General features: G+C 43.3%; 1 pseudogene; it reads left to right on the top strand.

Annotated features, from left to right (window-relative positions):
• Window positions 1-1,533: 1,533 nt before the first annotated feature.
• On the top strand, window positions 1,534-25,906 carry LOC119315510 (annotated as a pseudogene).
• The last annotated feature ends 582 nt before the right edge of the window (window positions 25,907-26,488 follow it).

The following is a 26,488-nucleotide window of genomic DNA, read 5'->3' as shown; positions in this document are numbered from 1 at the left end:
TTCCTCCCTTTGACTGCTATTTTCTCTGGTTGTACTGTTCCACAGCTTAGGGATCATCTACACAATCCATCGTCTCATGCATGCACAATCTAATTAATTTGTCTACTGACTGCAGTTTATGAATTGCTCCACAGATCATTTATAGAGATGATTTCAGACTTAGAAGTGTTGAGGTCATGATGCTCTAAATAGTTTTGAAGTTGTATTCACGACATCATGATGCTCTAAATGAAATGAAAATTTGATGGATTCAAGAAGAAAAAGGTCAGATATGTTTAGTATGCACTACAGTAGAAATTTCACTCGTGGTCATCTTGGGATACTTGTACATGCTTGGTGTTACAATAATTCTACTAATTAATTCCATGAAAGTGCTGAAATTTGCTCAGTGAACAAGAAACCCACTGGGTAACATATTTGGACGCCATACAAGTGGATCTGCATTTTTTCATCAAGGTGTTGTCTCATCTTTTAATTTGCATCGTCGCTCTTGAATAATTAGTTTTCATAGAGATTTATCTTTGATCTGAACATTTTGAACTTTCTTTTTGCATAACCTTGATAAAAGGATTGACAACAAATAATCAGAGAAGACTAGCCAACGAGATGAGGAGAGGAAAGAAGCGAAAAGAGACAAAATACAGTATGATATATCAATTTAGAAGTCGTAGCAATGCACATCTTTCTAAATATATATCTTTATGTGATTGGTCACAAGTTGTAGTTGGTAGTGGTAGTAGTATATATTCACTATAATTGTTTGTACGAAATCACATTAAAAAAATCACACATAAATCACAACAATTGCGTGCAAAAACACATAATCTTACCATATTTCATAGGGTGCTATCATTTTTCATGTTTGTAGTTGTATGAGAATATTAAATGTATTATTAACATGATTATTAAATGTATGAGAATATTAACATGATTAATATTGAACTCTTAAAGTTAACATGATTAATATTGAACTCTTACCATATTTTCATATGTCACTTGATATGTATGAGAATATTAAATGTATTATTAACATGATTAATATTGAACTCTTAAAGTTAATGTGGCCCCGTTGCAACGCACGGGCGTTCTTCTAGTATGTCATTAACTCCTCTTTAATTCATTTTAATTGTTTTTTCACATTAACTGGCTATGAAAAGACTAACTTACCCCTGTGCCTGTTACACGGATGTATCTACCGTATATGGCATGGAATCATCACTTGAACCACAGAGCCCGCGCTGACTGCCTAGAATATCGCGTGTGCCATACCACCGGTTACCTGGACGTCGCGCTCCGGCGATTCTTCTCAGCGTCATGCGCCGCCGATCGTCTGGACGTCTTGTGCTGTCGATTGCCTGCATGCAGTGCGCCACCGATCGTTTGCTACCGCAGCGGCGGCTTGGAACCCTGCCTTTCTCAAGGGTAAGATAATTTTCCTTTCCCTTACCACATGTTCCCAGCAGAGTGGCCAGGCGACCGGGACGGGCGGCGCGAGCGGCTATATCGTGGGGGCAAACCGGGCGAGCGGCGACGATGGTCGAGCAGAGCGAGCAGCAAGCACCCGAGTGGGCAGTCCACGACAGCGACCGTGATGCAGGCCGACGAACTGACGACCAGAAATTGTGCGCCTTGTTCTTCTCAGTCGAACGAGAATACCAGATGCATAAACGGATACCCATATTCAGTACGTGTACATAGCCTCAGTGGTAGTTTGGTCTTGTCCGGTGTCTATAAATGAGAAAAGAAAAAGAAAATCAATAAAAAGAGGAAATGACATGGTAATCAAGGGGTCAATGAGCTGAGTGGCAATTTTGCGAAGCAAACCTTGAAAATGGCAATTTTGAAAAGCCATTTATTGGAAGTGGCAAATATCCAAATTTCTCCAAACTTTGTAGCGGCTGCTGGAGCAAGCGCTCCTCGCCGCGTAAAAACTCGTAAATAGCGTGTCGCAAATGTTTTTTTAGCACGCCGCGTGTTGCGCGGCTGTTGAAGATGCTCTTAGACTGTCTAGGGAGTAGCTAGTCGTCGAAGCTTTAGTTGTACGCATGAAGGAGGCGAGATGTCGGGCTACCGTTTGGTGCGGCGAGCATGACGAGATGCTGATGGTGTCGTGCGTTACGGCAGCGCCGTGAGATCCGGCGGTTGCTGGAGCATGGCGGGCTGTTCATTTCGGCTGCATATCAAATTTTGTATTTTGGTGCGAATCAACCTGTGGTTGAGTTGGTTAGGTAGGCACTGATATCCCCAACCCACCAGGGTTCAAATCCTGGTGCTTGCATTATTTCTGGATTTATTTCAGGATTTCCGGCGATGCGCTTTCAGTGGGAGGAGACGTTTCCGTCGACGACGAGACGCCTACAGTGACTTCGTAAATCTCAAGATGATATGCCGGCTCAGTCTCTCGGAGGTGCTCATAGGGGTAGGGTGTGCGTGTGTGCGTTTATAGGGGTGAGTGTATGCGCGTGTATATGAGCGCTTGTGTCTGTACTGATGCTCAAAAAAAAATTTGTATTTTGGTGGGATGACTTTTCATAATTTTAAGATAAGGAAAGAAAAGCTCAGGTTTTTAATCCTCAGCGTGTACTTGTAAGAGTAGCAGGTTTTTGCCCTGTCTTGTTCTCGGTTTGTGATGAAAACAGAGTAAATTTTTATTATTATAAAAAAAGGAGATTAGGAGCAGTAACACTCACTAGAAACAACGGTTGCTGGATAAGCTGTTCTTGGTTTATTTTTGTGCTTTTGTTTCTACTTACAGGCAATATTAAGAGTTTCTGAGTGAGTCTTTTTTGCTTTAGATCATAAAAATTATAAAGTTTCTGCTAGTGCCAGTAGTTTTCAAATTTGAATAATTTAAATTTGAATTCTTTAAAATTTGTATGAATCACTAGTTTGTGAATAACTTTAGTTTAAAAATAGATTTTCGAGTAATTCTTTTTCCTGCTGTTTAATATGCAAACTAAGAAGTTAATCTGAGGTCAAATTGCATATAAATCAAATAAACTCCCACAGAATTACTTCGAGACTAAAACCCACAAATCACTATACTTAGAGCATGAAACGAGCTAAACTAGCAATGAGAGATGAAAGGATGAAGTTGATAACATTTTAGAACCATTGGATAGATGGGGTGCCTCCAATCCTGACAAATCTTAAAAAAAATGGAGGATGAGCTCGAGCTAGTGAAAGGAAACAGAGAGGAGAGAAAGGAGAGCTTGGGCTCGGGTTGGACAAAGCATCTATATATAGAAATACCTTTAGTCCTAGTTGGTGATACAAACCGGGACTAAAGGTCCATTTCTAGACTAAAGATGCTCGCAGGGACCCCAACCTGCCGCCACCCCTTTAGTCCTGGTTGGGATCACCAACCGGGACTAGAGGTACCATTTGAACCGGGACTAGAGGTGGTCGTGCCTCCGTCCGCTCCTAACCGTCGGAACCGGGACTAGAGGTCCCATTAGTCCCGGGCCCAAGCCTGTCCGAGACTAATGCTCGGGATCAAAGGTAGGTTTTCTACTAGTGCGATCTTGAGCCACTCTTGAAAAAACCTCATTGCACTCGACGGCTGCACAGTGCAGCGACGCCATAAACCCTGACACGGTGAATCATGAGAGATCGGTGCACTCACAGCGATGACCCATGGAGGATGTCATCTGTGTGGGAATGCATTTAAATGGAGAGGGGAGGGACCCATCGCCTCACCAGCGGTCAACATGCGAAACCTATCCTCGTCCCTTCTTCATCCCTGTACAAAGGAGAGGTGCGGTATGTAACACCTATGGTTGCGTAGAAATGCCACCTCGTTGAAAATTGAAACAATGTCATCATTCAGTAGATAGTACTCCCTCCGTAAAGAAATATAAGAGTGTTTTAGATCACTAAAGTAGTGATCTAAATGCTTTTATATTTCTCTATGGATGGAATAATGATACTGTCTGAAAGTTGCAACAATTGAGAATGTAACTTCACTCCCTGGCTAGTACAGCATTAGCTTCCATCTGCCCACCACACCAGGACACGCTGGAAGCCATTGCTTTTCCAAAGTAATGTTTCAGTGATCATGTATGTGTCAATTGGTCCATGCTGGTTACAGCTGACCACCCACAATGTAGTTATATTCGAAAGTCAACCACCGTTTCAGGTTATATGGTTGATATAGCGAAACACACAATCGTTTCTGGCCGTAAGTTCGTCACCTTCCCTCGGCCTCAACCCTTACTTTTAAAATATTAAGATCCAATGCGATGGAACATTGGATGACTTGGTCGGTAGCTATAACTTGGACCTTGTATAATCACACGGAGATATTTGTTCAAGATTATGGCATATTACCGCTCTAAAACCTCAAACTGACATAAATTTCATCCCTGCTAGAAGTGGTATGCAAACACTGCAACTTATGATCCGATTCTTCGTTGGCCTTTGTCGAAAAGGCGCCAGCAAGCAGCCAAGCACATCCATCATATGAACAAAACAAAAAGAGAGAGGAGACCAAGAAGAGGAGAGAGTGGACCAAACTAGAATGATAGAGAAACAATTGGTGGATGTGGGGGAGCACTCACGCTAAGCATGTTGAGGAATTAAGCCGCGGCCACCTCTCTAGTTTGCTCAGTTCAACTATATCACTCTAATGAGTAATCTCAAACTAGGCATTATCTAGACTAAACTTCACTAACTCAGCAGTGTAGAGTCAACGACATGCAAGATGTAACTCTAGAGGAGGATTCCCGAGAACAACGCTGCATATACGTTCCAATCAAATTCCCAATGCAGCACGTTCCCTAGGAAACGGCCCTACCACCGGTGACATCTCACCATGTTCATCACTCTCCTGACACACTCGGTCATGCATTCTCCCTCTAGCAACTAAACGTGATTTTGCTATACAAGTAAGGTAGTTATTTATAGAAGGTCAACGAATGGACATGGTGTGTGGCCCAGACATCATTCCTTCACCAATATTCACATGACAGTTGTTGTGCTCATTTACTTGTACCCCTTGTGACATCTATTCCGACAGCACGTGATGTAATTGTCGAAGAACTGCTGACGCTTTGTGGTGCCCATGCACAATTAAGCAACCCAAAACTGAATACTGGAACAAACAAGGACAACGCGACGATTGCGAAGTGGAACAACAACAAACATGGCTATAGTTTACATGTGCACCAATGTTCAAAGTTCCGAACCAGCTAAATTAATGTCACGTGATGGCAGTGCATTTCTTGCTATAACTGTAACCAGAAATGATATTTTTCTAAATCTTTGAAAAGCATTTCGGTAGAATCAGTTCATTCTACTACATCTTGTTGACCTACGGTAGTCCCAATTATTTAAAACAGTCCAAGCATCCTTCAGCATCATCACTAGAGTTTCACAGAACATCAGTTTTGACCGGTCTGCTTCAATTTAGATGAAGATATGCTGTGTGAAATCTTGAATTTGTTCATCTTTGAATTTGATATAAGCGAACATGGCAGTGGCAAACTAACATAAGTGACGGGCGAAGTACTTGGGAACTGATGAACAAAAAAAGGCAAATCGAAATAATTATGATTTAAAAAGCTAAAAAAATGAAAAAATACATATCAGAGCCAGGTTTCGATCCTGGGACCTGTGGGTTATGGGCCCACCACGCTTCCGCTGCGCCACTCTGATCTTAATGTAATCCTTACGAGTTTCATGGATTTGTTGGTTGGCGCGCAACGACAGACAGACAAACAGCGATGGGAAAGAATCTTCTCTGTTCTCACGGAAGGAGAAGGAAACAGGTGAATTTGCAACTTTTGATTGAGTTGACAGCTTTGTGCTTTTGTTACTGACTTGTAGCTCCTCTGTTTCCGTAACTCCTCTGGTTAGTAGGATCATAATTACCATAATAAAGCTACCACACTTGCCTTGTTGGAAGATCCATTGAACAAGCACGGCAAATCTCACCAATTGATATTTCTAAGAGAAACATGGCCCCATATTGTTGCTGGTAGCTTACAGTAACTGAGAAAGTTAGAAGGGATAGAGGGGATTGGCGAAATATGATGGATGAGCTAGCAAAGTAAATAGGGTGTGTCAGCTAGTTGTATGTTTAAGATTAAAAAAACACTAGGTGTACGCGTGCTTATGATTCTAGTCTGCCAATTTGAAAATAAAGCGGTTACTCTATTCTGAATACAAAGATTGCTTGCTTGTCCATGTGGGTCTCTGAAGTTTGGTCCAAATCTGAGATAACATACATGTAAACGGGTGTGATATATGTAAATCCTTAAATGACTGTGACCCTTCGACTTGCATTTTCTTTACTTTTTTTCTGAAACGAGGCAAAAGATTTGCCATTTTCATTGAATAAGTAGGAGATAGAGTTTTAGCGACATCTCCTCCCCGTGGAAACGGGGAGAATTACAAAGATCTACTTTCTTTACTTAAATGCACACTGTATCTCCTTTGTCTTGCTAATTTTCTGTCAAATGATATCAGATTATTTCATGATATAACTATGAACGCAAATGATATCTGTTGATTTGTGAAAGTGTGCACCTCCAATTGTGTATTGGATTTTAAGGAGTGTATCATGAGGAGCAAACTGTAGATCATTTAGGAGGTTTTGTTTACGACTTCCGAGGGAAAATCTCTAGGAAATTTGCAGGTCTTTGTGGCCTATAATGCTTTGCCATGTTGCCCTACTATCTTTCAGCTGCTATATCCAAGTCATGGAACCTCAATGATCTGCGCGGGAGGGCGTTTTCATAGAGACCTTGGACTTATGGGTGGTTGTAGTTGGCTAAAGGATGCTAATGATGAAGTATATGGTTACGACGCTGCTTCAAATCACTGGAGCAAAGCAGCACCAATGCCTACTGCTAGGTACTCCTTCAACTTCTGTTCTCTGTTTGTTTTACATATGTGGCCTAGTATCCTAGTAGTTACTATGGGCGATCCACTTATGCGCTGATGTTTTGATTTCAGGTGCTACTTTGTAACGGCAGCTCTGAACGACAAGATTTATGTTACCGGAGGATTCGGACTGACAGGCTCTTGGTGCCCACACAAGAACCCGATGCTTACCCCTGACATTGTCAAATTCCTGGCATTGGATGATGATACGAACCTAGATACAAATTACTCAATGGATAATGGATACAAGGAATTCAGTCACAGATACAAGTTTCTATCAGCAAGAAAGGGGATCTGGGAAGCTAGAGCCGGGAGGTGGGAGAGGGAAAACGCCCAACGACGGCCAGTTCGGGTTCCAGTTCTTCGATCCCCTTCCTTGAAGCGATGGGTTCCTCTATATATCAGGTCAAGCCTCCTCGTGTTGGGCTTGGCAGTCTGTTTGGGCCTCGTGGGCTGGCATTGAGCCTCTTTCGTTGTGGTTGATGAAGTAGTTCCCATGACATTCCTCCCTCCTTGAAACTCGGCTTGACCCAAGCCGACACTGAAGAATTTATGCCCGGGTCCCATGGAACTGCCAGAGCGGTGGTGATATCCTTAATGGTAGTAGCCATGTTCGAGGTAGACTTGATCAAGTTCAAAGACGCTAGTGTCGTTGAGGTAGTAGTCGTTGTTGGCACAGACTTGGTTGACCCATCACATGCCAACCATTCAGTCTTGTAAAGACTGCACACTGGGAGTTGTATGCAACAATAGTACGCACAGAACCAAGCACCCAAGCAATCTTCCAAACCATCAAGGGACTGAATTCAAACCTCAAACGTACCGAGCAATCGATATAGAACTCTGCGGCATGAGCCTGTGAGAGTTTGCACCTCACCAACTCAGTAGCAGAGCACTCGAGCATTATTTTTGGAGAAGTGTTTGCAAGAACAAGGCATCCATAGGAGCTCTTCAACATCAGCTGGTCCACACTTGGCATTGGATGTTTGTGGGAGCTAAGTTCAGTGCAAGGTAACACGTTAATCTGAACCATTGAGACATCTGGCCATGTTAATAGAAATCCAAGATTTAGACAACCAAGCCTACTATGATAGTCCAAAATAATTTTGCTGTGGGGGTACACTCATTGCCTGTCAGAGCACTCAACCTCAATAGCAATAGTGTTGGGATTGCCACATGAGCAATTGCAGAATAAGGAGTACACTGCTTGATTCTCACAAACTGCAGCTTGTATGTGTGCCGGCTTGCACGTACTTGCAGGGAATGACAGTCGCTACTTGATCATTTGATGAATGGGTTTATTCCTATGAGAGGTTCGCTCTACTGCGCCGATGCTCACAAATAAGGGATGCAGTCCAATTTTTGTCATATAAGAATTAACCTCAGTGTACTGCTCCACCACATAGGAAATCCTGTTGTTAAACTCCAACTTTCCGCTCTTGCATAATGTAAGTTCAGGTGCACTAGAGAAGTTGTGACTTGGACAAACTAGATATTCCTCCAAACATAGGTGATTGACGGGAGTACCTACCATTGAGGGCTTGGTGATGTTGAATACAGCAATAGCCTTGCCCTGAACTACAAATTTCATCCAATGTACAGTAAGCTGCGGCTCAATCTCATCGAACATAATTACTCGCAAATAGTTATCAGTGCAATGTAAAAAACTCGACAAGGCCTCCGGACATTTAATCTCATTAGAACTGAATGGCCGAGTTGTGACAATCTCTTTACTCTTCAGCTGATTGTCAACTACTGTAAGTTCTCCATAGGAATTATGGGTGTAGAGCCACTCGACAGCAATTGCGCCCATGAACCTGTGATAAGGGCTCGCAAGGCATGCTTCAATGATATATTGCCCAGGCCAGAAAGAATCTTCTAAAATTGTATCTGCCAGCAGCAAACCTTGAATATCTGACCGCCAATATCCCGCAATTCTCCATAGCTCCTGATCCACCAAAGGCAGCGGTACAGAAAAATATTCCTTGTCTTTATGAGCCCCCTGAGAGGTCCAAACGAATAAAATGACCCCAATTCTGACTTGCGTGTATACCGGGCTACTATCAGGGAATACCATTTTGTGTAATCGTATGGTGTGAGTGACTATAACTGAGATTAACACACCACAACATTCAGCCATATGAAGGGCAACAACAAGAGATTGAATGCTCACTGCCTTGCTGCAGCACACAATTGCATGCAGATTTGGTGAGAATGTCACAGCCGATAAGAACTGCTTGAATTTAGTCTATTTTGGGCATCCCAATAACTATTTCAGAAATTCCTAATAAATCCTAGAGGCTCACTTAGTCCCACATTGCTAGTTTAGTGGGAGTTGGACCTCCTTATAAGGGAGGTTCTTTCCCCACTTGTACGAGCATGAGAACAAGAGGGATATCCACGCGCGCTCCTCCTCCACCGCCCGCCACGCCACGCCACGCCACGCCACGCCATGACGCGCCGCGCCGCGGGTTACGGGAACGAGCCGATATCTAAATTTTTGCCACGCACGACGGGTATACGAAAGGTCACGTGGGAGTTGAAACATTTTCTGTAGTGGACACTGAATTCGAACGACGCGCCTCTTCGACCGCTGCCTGTTCGCTTCGTCTCCCTTCGTTGCTTCACTACATAAGAGAGGTCGCTCCTCTCCAGAGAGACACAACAGAAGCTCCTCTTCTTCCTCTCGCCACAAAGTTCCGACCACTGCGCTGCTGCTACGTTCTTCCCCGTCCCGTCTTGCGGCGTGCACCGCAGGTCGGGACAGTAGGCCTTCGAAACCGCACCTTTTGAGTCCTGTACGGGAGAAGGGTCACTACAAGAAATTTGTTCATTGTTGACCCTCCATTTAGTCACTGAATAGTCATTATTCATGTTTTATGACCTTGTTTTGACCAAATTCAAAAGGTCAACAGTTGGCCGTCAAGAACGAACAAACATGACCTTTCTAAAATTTTGGTCGCAAATCTCTATTGACCAAAATTTTGGTTTGGTCATTACCCATTTCTATGAGCCACGTAGGATCTGATGTGGCTAAGTTGACGTGGCATTGCTAGTGACCAAATGGAATCATCATAAATTTCCCAGCCCGGTCCACCAATCTAGCCTACATGGGCCTGGCCCAATACATATTTTATTATAAGAAATGTCTGATTTGTATGGGCTGATGCATTATTTTTTCAGAAGCATGCATATATCAAGATAGGCCCATTAAAAAATAAGTACAACAAAATACAATATTGCAGATAAACTGTATATTTCATTTCAGTAACACATCACATGAAATACAATACATCATCCAATGACTCCTCGATACACCAAGGTTTAAGGCGCAACAAGTGCACCGCAAAATGATTCTAAAAGTGCACAGAAAAAGAGTTATATGTGCAAGTGCACAACAAAAGGATCCAACAAGTGCACAAGCGCACATCAACATAGTTCTACAAATATTGGATGAGAAGCACAAGTTTTAAGTTATCACACATAACATCAATGAGAAACGAAGCTTCTTGTGCCCTCCTTCTACTCTCCACTTCTTCTGAGTGACTCAGATCATCCTGGTAGTAGGAATAAGCAAACATAAGAAAGCATACAAAATATGAGCAAAAGAAAGACAAATGGTGGTTTTACATTCAGAAGTGAGACTTAAAAGTTCACATCAATGAACAGAAACACAAGACATTAAGACATACTCCCATAGAAATTTCAGGACTTGCAAGATTATTCGTGTGTTAGCTCTGAACACTTTGTGCAAAAAAAGCTCACATCAATAACTTCCAAGATCAAGATATGTGAATAGTGTATCTTTAACACAGTATAATAAACATCACAACCATGAGCAGTACAACGCAAGACAGCTCATAAACAACCAAACCAAACTGATTGCAAACTACTCCCTCTGTCCCATAATATAAAAGCGTTTTTTACACTACAACACATGCACACAAAGTATACATGGCAGAAACACAACCTCGTATGTAGAATTTAACATAATTCATCAGTTTAAATCTAAGGAGTACCAATCAGAACCATTTCTTGCAGTGATCTCAACCTTTATTATTGCATGGGAAATAGTTACAGAAATAAACTAATGAAATAATCTTCTTAGAAGAGTCCCAACAATTTGCATTAACTATTAACATGGTTGCAAAACTTCGGTAGTAAAGAGGGTACCATGTTTCTTTTGTCTTTACTTGACTGGAATTACAACATGAAGCACATGAACAAATCATACGAACAAGCAACCCCATAAACGCTCTTGAATCTTGTATATACTTTTCTTGTAGAACAACATGTGGGGGAAGAGCATTACCTTGATGGGATCTCAATCATTAATGATCTCAATCGAAGCATACAACCTGGACAATGTAGACTAAATCTGGAGAAAAAAATATTACTTGTCCACAAGGGTGAGATTGACCTACACATTGCCAAACAACCCTTTGCAGTCACTTGGTTCAGATCTTCCCTACAAGGTGATGAGCATTCCGCTGCAGCAAACAAATATAATTAAATTCAAAATATAACCACTTTTATGGAGACTACTAAAAGGCAAGTTTAGCTAATAGAACTTCTATAGCATGCAAGATGTTTCTTAGATCAACAAAAACAAGAACAAGAGCTATGACAGCGAACCCTTGAGCAACATATAATGAGCAGGGTATTCAAAGAAGGTCGTATCTTCCACACAAGGCTGATCAGAACAAGAAATATTCAAGTCTACTAATTTATTACTGAATCACATAGCATCATAGGAGAAAACAATGATTCAAGTTTAAATAAGACATACATATATGCTAAGGAAAAGTAAGTCACAACCAAAAGCATTTTGACTTCCATTTATTTGCACACGCAAAATCATTAGGTGCTCACAGTTCAGATCAGGTAAGGTAATTTTGTAGCTCCCCACTGTTGCTGGCTTAACAAGACTCGTCCTCCAGCATAACAACATATTTGGAATCTCCATTATAGTAAATAAATGAGAGGACAATGCATAAGTCACATCATATTATATAAGAAAGCTAAATCTAGGATTTGTGGTCGGTGGTGTATATACATGCACATAGAGGAGACTGGAGTTGTGGAAGTCAAACATACTTGCCACCACGGTAGAGTGAGGTGCCATGGTGTAGGTAGCGGAAGGCCGCCGCCACCCAGCACCCACTCACGCCCAAGCCTTCTTTCTTCTCATCCTCTTCCTCTGCCCAATATGGCACTCCTGCCATTGCCGTGTACAAGAAAAAATTGATGGTAAGGCTCAAAAAGAAGACCAAGGAAACTAACATGATAGAGAATCCAATACTAATGCATAGATAAGCCTCTATGCAACAAGCCACATATAATAAAAAAGGGCAGCCGACAATAACCGACTATAGGTTCATGCACATGTACCACAAAAAATCTCCTTATACTATTTATCTCAAGAATTCCATGTAGATGTTAGACATGCTTGAAAAGAAACCTAGCTTCAAGAGAAAAATAAATCTACAATCTTAGGATAATCAGGTCAATCTTCGTATAACAAGAATCTGGCAACAAGCAACAAATCAGGCGACATACAGATAAAAGAATTAACTATTGTAATTTCAGCTAATAACCAGTTCTAAAAATTATACTTAAGTAGATGCTGCTAACAATGGAGAAATTGTGAATAATCTGTAGCATGTAAGTTTACCCATAGAGGCAAAAGGGAGGGACAAGGCCGGTGTAGAGCTTGTCGTGGACCTGGAAGGCCCTCTAGAAGTGAATGGTGATGGTTTGGAGCTGCACACCAAGCCAATAGGGCAAGTGGAGCAAGCGTGAAGGTGGGGAAGTCGAGATCTGAGACAGGGAGGCGTGGTATTGAGGTCCTTGGATGGGGTGGACTTGCCGACATGGCCAGAATCTTGGGTGGATTCTTCATTTGGTGAACAGGGAGGCTATGTTCACAATCACTAGTAATTGAATTTGTGTCATGTTGGGGATTCAGAATGTACACAACATATTTATGTCAGAGAAGTTAAACTAGGTGCAGGTCACCAAAAATTGAATTTCTTGCAACCAAACCATACCAACAGGAAGGAGATGGTTGCATAGATACAAATCCATGAGCTGGCAGCCAAATTGACCAATCTAGACCTCATCTTCTCTCTCTATTTGGCACTAACTAACTAAATAAAAAAACTGGACTTGTTAAGACAAATCCCTCTTGAATTCCTTGAGGTAACCGGGATTTGCATCAATATTCCTTAACTTAGCATCATTACTGAGCAGAGGTAGAGGGGCAGGGATATGCTACCTGCCGCAGTGGGTCGTCATGGCTGTGCTTGAGCTCGGCAAGATCTCTTGGTTGCCCTAGCAGCAGACCCCTCCTGCCCCTCCTCCTTGAGCAGAGCATGGCCGGTGGCTAGGTGCGCCCCTCCTCCTCCTCGAGCAGGGCAAGGTCGGTGCCCTCCTGCCATCGTCGCCGTCTCCACGTCATGGTGACCTGCAGCAAAGGGGCGGGTAGGAGGAGAAGGTGAGATGAGGATGAGAGGTTGGATCCGAGCAAGGAAGGATGGGAAGGGCCTACCTGGGCAATGCTGGTGATGGATCTCGCGAGCTTTGGCCTTGCCATCGCCGGTTGTGCCGGGTTCCGACGAAGGAACCCTAGCCGCGGGCGAGGTTGCGGGCCTTGAGGCGCGGATCTGAACGGAGGGGAGGGAGGGGCGGATCTTGGGGAGCTCAGGGATTGAGCTGCGCGTGGCCTGAGCTCGCCGGAACCGGCCGGCATAGTTGGTGGTGGCGGCGAGGAGATCGTAGGTTGGGAAGGAAAGGTTCGCACGAGAGAGAGGGAGAGATTGGTGCGGTGGGCTTCTCCTTTTTTCTCCTTTTCTTTAGAATGGATGGATGGATGGATGGGTGGACGGTGGGAGTGCTGGGAATGAATGGCAGGATGTTCACCATGTCATCAATCCATGGCATAAATGATTCCACCAATGAGAATTAAGCATATGCAAATTGTGTGTTTTTCCTTCTGTTTCTCTTATATTTTTTATCCTCCAATTCCGGGTAAAGACTCAACATATTACCCCCTTATAGTTTGTTCAAATGACCCAATATTTTTCAAATGGCCTCTTATTTCGGGTAAACAATGTTACCAAATAGAGTTTTTATTTTCATTGCACGTTTTTTTTCTAATTCCGAAGTGCCAAAGATGGGCTTTTTTAAGAACCTACCAAATATTTGTCGAAAAATTGTACCAAAACAATTTTAAAAATATTAGACCACATTTTATGTACAGATAACCAAATGGTTGCATGTGAAAAGCTTTCGATACACCTCTTATCAAAAAGACATATTATCGCCGTTTAAGGATAAGGTCAAATTTGAACTGCAAGTGCTTTATAGTTTGATCTTTTTCGCAAAAATCATTTATAGACAGGAAAGTAGTTACTTCATCAGAGATTCACCAGGAGTTTTGCATTATTAAGCCCCTACCTACTAACGGTCATGCCCATGGTTTTGACCCCATTTTGAAAATATGAAATTCAAAAAAATCAAAAAATTGGAAAACCTTCGCATTGTGTCATTATGTGTGACCAAGTTTACAGGAAAAATAATAAACTTGTAATATAATAATTATTTTAAAAAAGTGTTCTCAGAAATGAGTTATCAAGTGTGAAGATTCATGGCTTTTAAGCCAAATGATCAATCTTATGGCCACATTCATGGCATAGTTTGTTCAGATGATCTCATATTATGCACAAGGGTGCATCTTGGAATTCCAAACAATGTTGCCTAAGGGAGTTTTCATTTTCTTTGTACGGAAAATTCATTTTCCATTTTCCGAGTGCCCGAAATGAGTTTTTTTTGTGAAGGACCTCCCAAATATTTGTTGCAAAATTGAACCAAATCATTTTTCTAAAATACTAGGCCATATTTAATGCACAATTAACAAAATGGTTGGTTGTAAAAAGTTTTTATCCACCTCTGGTGAAAAAGACAAATTCCCGCTGATTCAGGTGGAAGCGGGTCAAATTTGAACTGTAGCTACCTCGTAGTTTGCTCTTTATTTTTTCCAAAAATCATTTATAGGTACATAAGTATCTATTTAATCAGAGAAACACCAAAAAAATTCCAAGATTCAACCGCTACCTAGGAACGGTCAAGCCCGCCGTTTTGACCACATTTTGAAACGGGCATAAAAAATTCAAAAAAAATCAAAAAAATCGAAAACCTTCGCATTGTCTCATTATTTTAAAAAATAATAAACTTGTAATACGATAATTATTTTAAAAAAGTGTTCTCAGAAATGAGCTATCATGTGTGAAGGTCAATGGCTTTCAAGCCAAATGATCAATCTTATGGCCACATTCATGGCATAGTTTGTTCAAATGATCTCATATTGTGCACAAGGGTGCATATTGGAATGGCAAACAATGTTGCCTAAGGAAGTTTTCATTTTCGTTGGACGAAAAAACCATTTTCCATTTTTCGAGTGCCCAAAAGGAGGTTTTTTTGTGAAGGAACTACCAAATAATTGTTCCAAAATTGGACCAAATCATTTTTATAAAATACTAGGCCATATTTAATGCACAATTGAAAAAATGGTTGGGTGTAAATTTTTTTAATCCACCTCTCATGAAAAAGACAAATTTCCACCGATTCAGCAGGAAGCGGGTCAAATTTGAACTGCATCTGCCTCATAGTTTGCTATTTATTTTTTCCAAAAATCATTTCTAGTTACATAAGGACCTATTAATCATAAATACATGGTTTGATGGCGATACGTAGTGGTTTGGGCAGTGGCCGAGGGCCCCAACTCTAGAGCGCGTAAACTCGCATGCCCGCCGCGTGGTCACCGCGTGACCGTGGCGTTGCCATGCGTTCTGGGCGGCCTAGGCATGTCTAGTGGGTTGGGCACTCCCCAGGTTGGTGCTAGGAAGAAAATTACAACATAAGATTCTCACGAGGAGACCGACCGATGCTCAAACATGAATTAACAGCCAAGTGTTTGATTAGCGGTACGGGAAATGTACATGGCTAATGGGCGTGAGTTTTGGCCGAGGATGACCAGTTACTAAGAAGACCGTCTTCACAAATTTTCAGCTCAAAAGGAGGAGCCTAGGTGGTACTTGCTTTGCGAACTACCATACTGGACATAACTACGAATGTTGAAGCTCGACTCAAAATAATGAACGGATTGAGCTCGCATTAGGTGGAGGATGGTTATTTGGGCATAGGAAACCACTGTAGAAAATGGATACTATTTGGAAAGGCCAAAGTGGTACTTCCTTCACAATTCTCTTCTATGGACGGAAACTTGGGAAAACTAGTGAGAGAGATTGGATGAATTAAATGAGCTAAAAATTGGTGTAGGTAAGTTACATAGGTATGGTCATGCGCTGGTAAATTTTCAGATCATTTGGGTAAGCCTAGCTAGTACTTACTTCACAAAGCTTCTCTCGAGGTAGAAACTTTGAAAATTTCCTAAGAAAGATTTACTAGGAAAATTGAGCTGAATATTATCATGTGGCAATGATTTGGGTATGGAAGAGTGCCCGAAAAGTTTGAGGGTGATAGGAGGGGTCTAGATAACACTTGCTTTGCAACGTGCCAATTTGGCCATAAAATATAAATTGAACCTGAGGTCATATAGATGATTTGACTGAGCTGCAATTTGGAGGAGGGTGATAATTTGGGCATATGAAGGAACTGTATAAATTTAATGTCATTTCGATATATAAAAAAAGTACTTCCTTCACAATGCTTCTAGGTGGACAAAAACTTTGGAAATTTGCCGAGGAAGATTTGCTAGGCAAGTGGAGCTGAATTTTGTCATGCGGTAATGATTTCGATAGGAAAGAGTGCCCAAAAATTCCGAGGGCAATCAAGAATATATAAATAGCACTTCCTTCATAAAGTGCTGTCATGAACAGAATAGGAAAATGAATATTGTTGAATTAGTTTTGAACTAGGCAAGTAAGGATTTTTACACATTTGATGAAGATATGACCCAAAGAATTTATGAGATTTTTTGGGGAATTTTGGGAATGACAGAAATATAGGTTGCTTCACAACCTAGGGCAAAAACTGCCTCTTGGACATGACACATAGGCAAAACTGATGAGGTGGCGCCTAGTCATAGCAACCCACCACAATTTACAAGGTTATGACCATCTATATTGGTCATGATCAGCTAGAAATAAGGTAGCAGACCAGTGCTATCTGCTTTATGACCATTTCATGTAAGGAAATTACGACCTTTTTGACCAAAATGGTTGTTATAGTTTAGGTTTTGGAGCCCCTGAACAACTTTTGACCAATTGGTCTGAAATGGTCATAGATCTATGACCAATTCTTCCAGGGTCACTAACAGAAGGTCACAAGTTGACATATTTCTTGTAGTGGGTGATAAGGTTTTTGGGGAATGCTCAGCGCGACTACTGGCTGCTTCATCATGGACGATCCGGTCGCCGACGACTACTTCCCCGACGACGACTTCTTCCCCGACGTCCACGACCTCCTCGACGACATGGCAGGCGAGGACACCGACCCCAAGTCCAGCGCTTCTGCTGCTGCTGTCCCGTACGTGTTCTTGTCTTTCCTGTTAAAGGTTCTGCCGCAGTTCCTTGTTCTAGTCCTTGTCCTTCACATGATAGGTTCTACTTCATATATGCTACTTGCTATACTGTCTGCTTTAGATATGATAGGCTACGGTTCATATATGCAGAAGCTATTTACCTTCTCTCTGTCAGAATGCATGACTTGTTTTATCTCTACTATATTAGTCATGCTTTATCTAGTATTTCTGTTAATAAAATCATTTGGTAAATTGCTCATATTTCCAACAATTCAAAAACCTTATTATAGGCAATTTACCCCAAGTGGTTTTGCTGCTTCCATGAGACCTCCTATGTTTGAGGGTATCCACTATAAGAGGTGGCGCGTGAGAGCAGTCTTATGGTTTCAAACCATGAGTTGCTATGACGCCACTCTCGGCAAACCTGAAGGAGAGCTTGATGCTGAACAGGCACAAGCTTTTCAGAAAATGGATACTCTGTTTAAGGCTGCTCTCTTGAGTGTTCTTGGTGAGAACATAGTTGATGCTTATGCGTCAATTGATAATGGAAAAGATATGTGGGATGCACTCGAGGCCAAGTTTGGGGTCTCGGATGCTGGCACTGAGCTGTACATCATGGAGCAATTCTATGATTACAGGATGACTGAAGAGCGCTCCGTGGTTGAGCAAGCTCATGAGATACAATCATTTGCTAGAGAACTTGAGCACTTCAGTTGTATGCTACCGGACAAGTTTGTTGCCGGAGGTATCATCACTAAGCTTTCCCCTTCATGGAGGAACTTTGCTACCTTGCTGAAGCATAAGAGGCAGGAGTTTTCCGTCCCGGATCTCATTGGCACTCTTGATGTGGAAGAAAAGGCGAGAGCAAAGGACACACGTGCTCGAGGTATTTTGGGAGGATCTAGTGCCAATGTGGTACAGAAGCAGAACTTTCAGCCCCACAAGTTCAAGAACAAGGGAAAGTTTGATGGAAAAGCAAAGTTTGATAGGAAGAACAAGGCTGTGCAACACATGAACTTCAAGAAGAAGAATGGCAAGAAGAAAGGTGCTTGTCATGTGTGTGGGGATCCTGATCATTGGGCTCCTAGTTGCCCTAATCGCTATGACAAGCGTCATCCTGGGAAAGGCGGCAAGGCCGCTAATGTTGTCATTGGAGACACTGACATGAAGGATGCTGGGTATGGTATATTTCCCACTATTCTTTCAGTATGTCATTCTCCTGACTGGTTGATTGACACGGGTGCTAATGTGCATGTATGCGGAGATATTTCCATTTTTTCGTCTTATCAGACCGCAGGGACTTCAACCGTGCTGATGGGCAACGGTTCAAGTGCTTCTGTTCGTGGTGTTGGCACGGTCGATCTGAAGTTTACTTCGGGGAAGATCGTGCGGCTGAAGAATGTGCATTATGTCCCCTCCATCAATAAAAATCTTGTTAGCAGATCTCTTCTGTGTAGAGATGGCTACAAGCTTGTCTTTGAGTCGAATAAATTTGTAATATCCAAGTATGGAACCTTTGTTGGTAAAGGCTATGAGTCAGGAGGCTTGTTTCATTTATCCTTATCAGACGTTTGCAATAAAGTTGTTAATCATATTTGCAACAATAGTGAATCCAATGTGTGGCATTCACGTCTTTGTCATGTTAACTTTGGTTGCATGTCGCGACTAGCGAAGTTGAACTTAATCCCTAGTTTCACCACTGTCAAGGGATCTAAGTGTCAAGTGTGTGTGCAAGCTAAGCAACCTCGTAAGTCTCATACGACTGTGGAAATAAGAAATCTTGCACCACTAGAGCTCATACATTCAGATCTATGTGAAATGAATGGTGTGTTGACAAAAGGTGGAAAGAAATATTTCATGACGTTAATTCATGACTCCACGATACTGCCGTGTGTATCTTCTGAAATCTAAGGATGAGGCTTTGAACTTTTTCAAGATCTATAAAGCTGAAGTGGAAAACCAACTTGATTGGAAAATCAAGAGGCTTAGGTCCGACCGTGGTGGAGAGTATTTTTCCAATGCGTTTGATACTTTTTGTGCGGAACATGGTATAATCCATGAGAGGACGCCTCCCTACTCACCTCAGTCAAATGGGGTGGCCGAAAGAAAGAACCGTACTCTAACTGATTTGGTTAACGCCATGTTAGACACATCGGGTCTCTCCAAGGCATGGTGGGGGGAGGCGATATTGACAGCATGTCATGTCCTGAACCGAGTCCCCACAAAGAACAAAGAGATAACTCCATTCGAGGAATGGGAGAAGAAAAGGTTAAAACTCTCTTATCTGCGAACATGGGGTTGTTTGGCGAAAGTCAATGCTCCAATTTCAAAGAAGCGGAAGCTTGGACCAAAGACTGTGGATTGTGTTTTCCTGGGATATGCTTTTCATAGCATTGGCTATAGATTCTTGGTTGTAAAATCTGAGGTACCTGACATGCATGTCGGTACGATCATGGAGTCGAATGATGCGACTTTCTTTGAAGATATCTTTCCCATGAAGGATATGGCTACCTCATCTAATCAGGAGATGCCTAGTTCATCGAATCAGGAACCAGTTACAATTACTGAACCTACAATTTCGATAGAATAGTTTGAAAGTCTTGTGGAGGAGAACAATGAAGTTCCTATTAGGAGCAAGAGACAGAGGACTGTAAAGTCCTTTGGTGATGATTTTCTTGTGTACCTCATAGATGACACTCCCAGTTCTATTTCAGAGGCCTATGCATCTGAAGATGCTGACTACTGGAAGGAAGCGGTTCGTAGCGAGATGGATTCCATCTTGGGAATGAAACTTGGGAGATAACTGATCGTCCTTATGGGTGCAAACCTATAGGATGCAAATGGGTATTCAAGAAGAAGCTTAGGCCTGATGGTACTATTGAAAAGTACAAGGCTCGGCTCGTGGCTAAGGGTTATACCCAAAATGAAGGTGAAGACTTCTTTGATACTTACTCACCTGTGGCTCGACTGACCACTATTCGAGTTCTACTTTCACTAGCTGCCTCGCATGGTCTTCTCGTTCATCAAATGGATGTTAAGACTGCTTTCCTAAATGGAGAGTTGGACGAGGAAATTTATATGGAACAACCAGATGGGTTTGTACTAGATGGTCAGGAAGGGAAAGTGTGCAAGTTGCTGAAGTCTTTGTACGGACTTAAGCAAGCACCCAAATAGTGGCATGAGAACTTTGAAAGAACTTTAACAGCTGCAGGCTTTGTTGTGAACGAAGCTGACAAATGTGTGTACTATCGCCATGGTGGGGGCGAGGGAGTTATCCTGTGCTTGTATGTTGATGACATACTGATTTTCGGAACCAATCTGAATGTTATTAAGGAGGTCAAGGATTTCCTATCTCGTTGTTTTGAGATGAAGGATTTAGGAGTGGCTGATGTCATTCTGAACATCAAGTTATTGAGAGACGATGATGGTGGGATTACATTGCTTCAATCTCACTATGTGGAAAAGATCTTGAGTCGCTTTGGCTATAGTGACTGCAAGCCCTCTCCAACACCATATGATGCTAGTGTGTTGCTTCGAAAGAATCGAAGAATTGCTAGAGACTAATTGAAGTATCCTCAGATTATTGGCTCGCTTATGTACTTAGCCAGTGCTACAAGACCCGACATCTCTTTTGCTGTTAGCAAACTGAGTCGGTTTGTTTCAAAACCAGGAGATATGCATTGGAAAGCTCTAGAAAGAGTTTTGCGTTATTTGAAAGGCACTGTAAATTATGGAATTCACTACACCGGGCATCCAAAGGTGCTTGAAGGGTATAGTGACTCAAACTGGATCTCAGATGCTGATGAGATAAAGGCCACGAGCGGTTATGTATTCACTCATGGAGGTGGCGCAGTTTCTTGGAAGTCTTGCAAGCAGACCATCTTAACGAGGTCAACAATGGAAGCACAACTCACAACACTAGATACAACTACGGTTGAAGCAGATTGGCTTCACCGGCTCTTGAATGACTTGTCGGTTGTTGAGAAACCTGTACTGGGTGTCCTTATGAACTGCGACAATCAAACTGTGATCACGAAAGTGAGCAGCTCAAAGGATAACATGAAGTCATCAAGACATGTTCAGAGAAGGTTAAAGTCTGTCAGGAAAATGAAAAACTCCGGAGTTATTGCGTTGGATTATATTCAAACGTCTAAAAATCTGGCAGATCCTTTTACCAAGGGTCTATCACGTAATGTGATAGATAATGCATCGAGGGAGATGGGTATGAGACCCACAATATGAGTTGTTCACAATGGTAACCTATTCTTTGTAATCGGAGATCCCGTGAATTAGATGTGGAAGACAAGCTGTTGGTCAACTGAGAGGAGAGTATCCTTACTATTCACAATACCACTCCATGAAGATGCAATACTCTCCTAATCTGCATGGCAGGTTGATGTATATCTTAATGTGTTCTAAGTGGCTTATTTAAGCAAAGATGTTATCCCGCAGAACATCTTTTGAAGAACACACCTATATGAGTCTGATTGCCAAACATCGCAATCTATGAGAGTAGGGTTCTCTCTAGTAAACTCATGAAAGGTCACGGAGTATGACGCATAAGCTCCACCCGCGGGGAAGATCCACGGTAGCCACGTATCGGTCAAGGCTTTATGTGAAGCTAGATTCGCAGAAAACTTGCAGTTCAAGGCCCAGTCCACTGTTCAAGTTGCTTACTAGTTTAGCATAGAGTTCTAGGTGGAAGTTCAACTTAACAGTCTCCACTGCAGTACCGGTATATAAAACAGTGTTTTGGAACCAAAGGCAAATTTCTGTGTGCCTCTGGGATCTGGTGGGGGATTGCTAGAATTTAGTCTATTTTGGGCAGCCCAATAACTATTTCAGAAATTCCTAATAAATCCTAGAGGCCCACTTAGCCCATTTGTGCAAGGCAAGGGATACTACTAAAGTTTAGTCCCACATTGCTAGTTTAGTGGGAGTGGGAGAACAAGAGGGATATCCATGCGCGCTCCTCCTCCGCCGCCCGCCTCGCCACGCCACGCCACGCCTCGTCACGACGCGCCACGGGTTGCGGGAATGAGCCGAGCCGATATCTAAATTTCTGCCACGCACGACGGGTATACGAAAGGTCACGTGGGAGTTGAAACGTTTTCTGTAGTGGACACTGAATTCAAATGGCGCGCCTCTTCGGCCGCTGCCTGTTCGCTTCGTATCCCTTCGTTGCTTCACCTCCTTCCGCAGCCTCTTCGCGTCCTTCTCCTGTGCCTATATAAGAGAGGTCGCTCCTCTCGAGAGAGACACAACAGAAGATCCTCTTCTTCCTCTCGCCACAAAGTTCCGACCACTGCGCTGCTGCTACGTTCTTCCCCATCCCGTCTTGCGGCGTGCACCGCAGGTCGGGACAGTAGGCCTCCGAAACCGCACCTTTTGAGTCCTGTACGGGAGAAGGGTGATAAGGTTTTTGGGGAGCGCTCAGCGCGACTACTGGCTGCTTCATCACGGACGATCCGGTCACCGACGACTACTTCCCCGACGACGACTTCTTCCCCGACGTCCACGACCTCCTCGACGACATGGCAGGCGAGGACACCGACCCCTAGTCCAGCGCTTCTGCTGCTGCTGTCCCGTACGTGTTCTTGTCTTTCCTGTTAAAGGTTCTGCCGCAGTTCCTTGTTCTAGTCCTTGTCCTACACATGATAGGTTCTACTTCATATATGCTACTTGCTATACTGTCTGCTTTAGATATGATAGGCTACGGTTCATATATGCAGAAACTATTTACCTTCTCTCTGTCAGAACGCATGACTTGTTTTATCTCTACTATATTAGTCATGCTTTATCTAGTATTTCTGTTAATAAAATCATTTGGTAAATTGCTCATATTTCCAACAAGAACCACCCTCCAGAGGGCCCAGTGTTGAGCTTCACCATAACATTCTGCAACTTTCCAACCTTAAGAAATAAGTAACAACTGGACCAGGGGAAATTTACTTGAGCATTCTTACTGGGATGAATCTGTAGGCCGCTACTTATGAACTCAACCTTCACAATAGTCATCAAGGCGGCTATCTCAAGTTCCAGCCAACCCATGTGATTCGTCATTGGATTTTTGTGAACACCGGGACCCCATGGTGATGTGACACACATAAATCTTTGGGTAACATGAGGCACACTAAAATTTTCATCAAAGGAGAAGTAGTCCCAAAGAAGTCAATGCATCTGTCCTATTAATGCCACCATGAACCCACCATTTTCTCTTCCTGTAAGGCCTCATTCTTGAAATTTGTTTGAAGTGATGGAGTCCACGGCTGCAGCAACTTATATTGCAAATACTCCCAGGAGGAAATTGACTGTGGCTCTATAGAACAACCCAATACTAGCTCATCTCCAGTAAGAAATCCAACTGAGTGTTGTCTGGGCATACCAGCTGAAGAAATCTTCGTGAGGCTCCTAAATTCATCCAGCTGCAACACGGTACATACATGGCTGCACACAATGAATGGCCATGGCACCTGCCGGAGCACCTTTGATGACAAGGTAGCAACGATCTTTTCTAAGGATCCTTCCTAAGAGTACCACTTGAAGAGGGTCGTGCTCCCAGGACTCGAAAACCGTCTGTCATTGTTTCCTCTAGTTTGCCTGAGTGGCACAAAGACATTAGTCTTTGAATTTCTTCGAGAGCCGAAGAGTGGCTTCCATTTGTACTCTGCTTCACTAGTGTCAGCGCACTCACCATGTGCATCTTGGTCACTGATGAAGGAAGGCCATGGCCTTGGTTGTAGCCATTGTCTCGGTCGCATGATACTCGGGATCACATATGCGATGGACATGTACATGAATAGCTCGGTGTGGTTGATGAGGCACGTTGTCGAACACCTTGAGGATGACTTGGTGTCCAGCACGAGGAGAACAGACAACCAGCACAACTGGGCTGGCCAGAGCTCCAGAGACTCAGACCCTGTTTGGTTCATAAGTCCTAGGACTTTTTTTAGTCCCAACTTATAAGTCCCAAGTCCCTAAAAAGTCTCTACCTGTTTGGTTCCCGGGACTTATAAGTCTCTATAAGACCATATTACAACTATATGTCCCTATAAGTCCCTCCTTGAGAGTCTTATTTCATAAGTCCCAAATGCCCACTTTAAGTCCCTATAAGTCCCTCCTGTTTGGTTTAGATGGGACTTATAGGGACTTATTTAAGTCCCTAGACCAATAAGTCCCTGGAAACAAACACCCTCTCAGTGAAGGATGCAGGCACACTCCACAGAGTCAGGGGCAACATTCCTAGGCCACTTCCGTCGTGGCTACTGTCGAGGGTTCCGTCGCTTGCCGCAGGTGCAGCAAGCAAAGGGACGACGACGACCATGGCAGTGAGCGACGTAGGTGTTGCGGCTGGGGTGAACACAGAAGACAATGTGGCACCCTTCTGGCTTGGGTATTCTGTCAAACACATGGCATGCAACATGGTGCATGAGCTGCTGGTAGCAGAAAGGACGACCTCAGCGGCCTCCTCGACGACGACGGTTGGTGGTGAGACGACATGAGGCACGGCCTCGTCGACACCAACACGAGGCTAGCGTCGAGGATACTCACCGCAGGTGCAAGACCGGCAATGATGTTGTCGTGGTCAACCGCAATCTCCTCAGTCGTTGGCTCTTGCACGGGAGACTTGATGATTTCAGAATCTGTGCCGACCAAATCCATCAACTCGCGCACAACGTCCCGGATCCGATCAAATTGCTCAGCTAGGCTGCTCATGGTGACGATGGTGGGGAAATTTTGTAGGTGGGAGGTGGTGGACTGGCTCTGAATACCAAATGTTACGAAGCTAGATACAAATTACTCAATGGATAATGGATACAAGGAATTCAGTCATAGATACAAGTTTCTATCAGCAAGAAAGGGGATCTGGGAAGCTAGAGCCGGGAGGTGGGAGAGGGAAAACGCCCAACGGCGGCCAGTTCGGGTTCCAGTTCTTCGACCCCCTTCCCTGAAGAGATGTGTTCCTCTATATATCAGGTCAAGCCTCCTCGGGTTGGGCTTGGCAGTCAGTTTGGGCCTCATGGGCCGGCATTGAGCCTCTTTCGTTGTGGTTGATGAAGTAGTTCCGGTGACAGATGATGAGCTGGTGACCATCCACAAGGCATCCTAGAATAGAATGTACTTTGTGGGTATATACAAACCGGTCCACAGGAGCTGGAGGGGCACGAAGAATGAGACACCCTGTGCTGGTCGGACCTGATGGTCGTCGTGGACGGGACGCTTTGCATGCTTGGCCAGTCCCTCGGCACAAAATTGATGATGTGCTTGAATGAGACCAAGGAGTGTGTGGTGGTCGGCAGGCCAACCGTATCAGATTGTGGGCATCGGTAGGAAGATCTAGGTGATCGGCCGGGGGCTGAGCACGGTGATCAACATGGACAGGGCGGCGAGGGTGGACGGGTCCCTGGTGTCCTCGTCGACGTGCCCCTGTTGGAGCATGACTTCCCACCGGAGAAGTGCAGGGTCATCACCATCTGAAGACCACCACTACCGGGAACTGAAATGATAGTGGACGTTTTTCTGTTCTTCTGACTGTATATCGACTTCTCTATTTGGTGAGATGGCCCTACATCGACTTAACTGTGATAGGACAGGGATTTTGTGTTCATTTGTGCAGGCTGTCTTAAAGAACACTTGAGTGTTTCTTTTTTTCCTGAGAAATAGTGATTAAATTGTTTTACAAGGCGATTATCATGGTAAAACTCACACCAGCTGATAACGTGCAACAACTCTTTAATTTACCAGGGCTTCAAAAAGCCCATTTCATTTACTTGCGCTCAAAAAGTCTTATCCGCCAGTTTGTGTTCTTGACCTATCGTACCACTGTCTTGAATACTGCCAATGAATACTACTTTTATCATCTAATACTGGAAAAGCGCCAAGCTGTTCTTCCAAATCACAAAGCTAGCAGGTCCCTTGATAGTATCACTCTGGCCAGGAATCTCTAACCTAGACATTATCTAGACTAAATTGCACCAACCCAACAGTGTAGTGTCGGCTACGTGCTCACTGTGACTCTAGAAGAGGACTCCAGAGAAAATCACTTCATCCATCTACCAA

Source organism: Triticum dicoccoides, chromosome 6A (genome assembly GCF_002162155.2).
Source record: "Triticum dicoccoides isolate Atlit2015 ecotype Zavitan chromosome 6A, WEW_v2.0, whole genome shotgun sequence".
Lineage (NCBI taxonomy): Eukaryota > Viridiplantae > Streptophyta > Magnoliopsida > Poales > Poaceae > Triticum > Triticum dicoccoides.
This window is presented reverse-complemented; position numbering and strand designations above follow the sequence as displayed.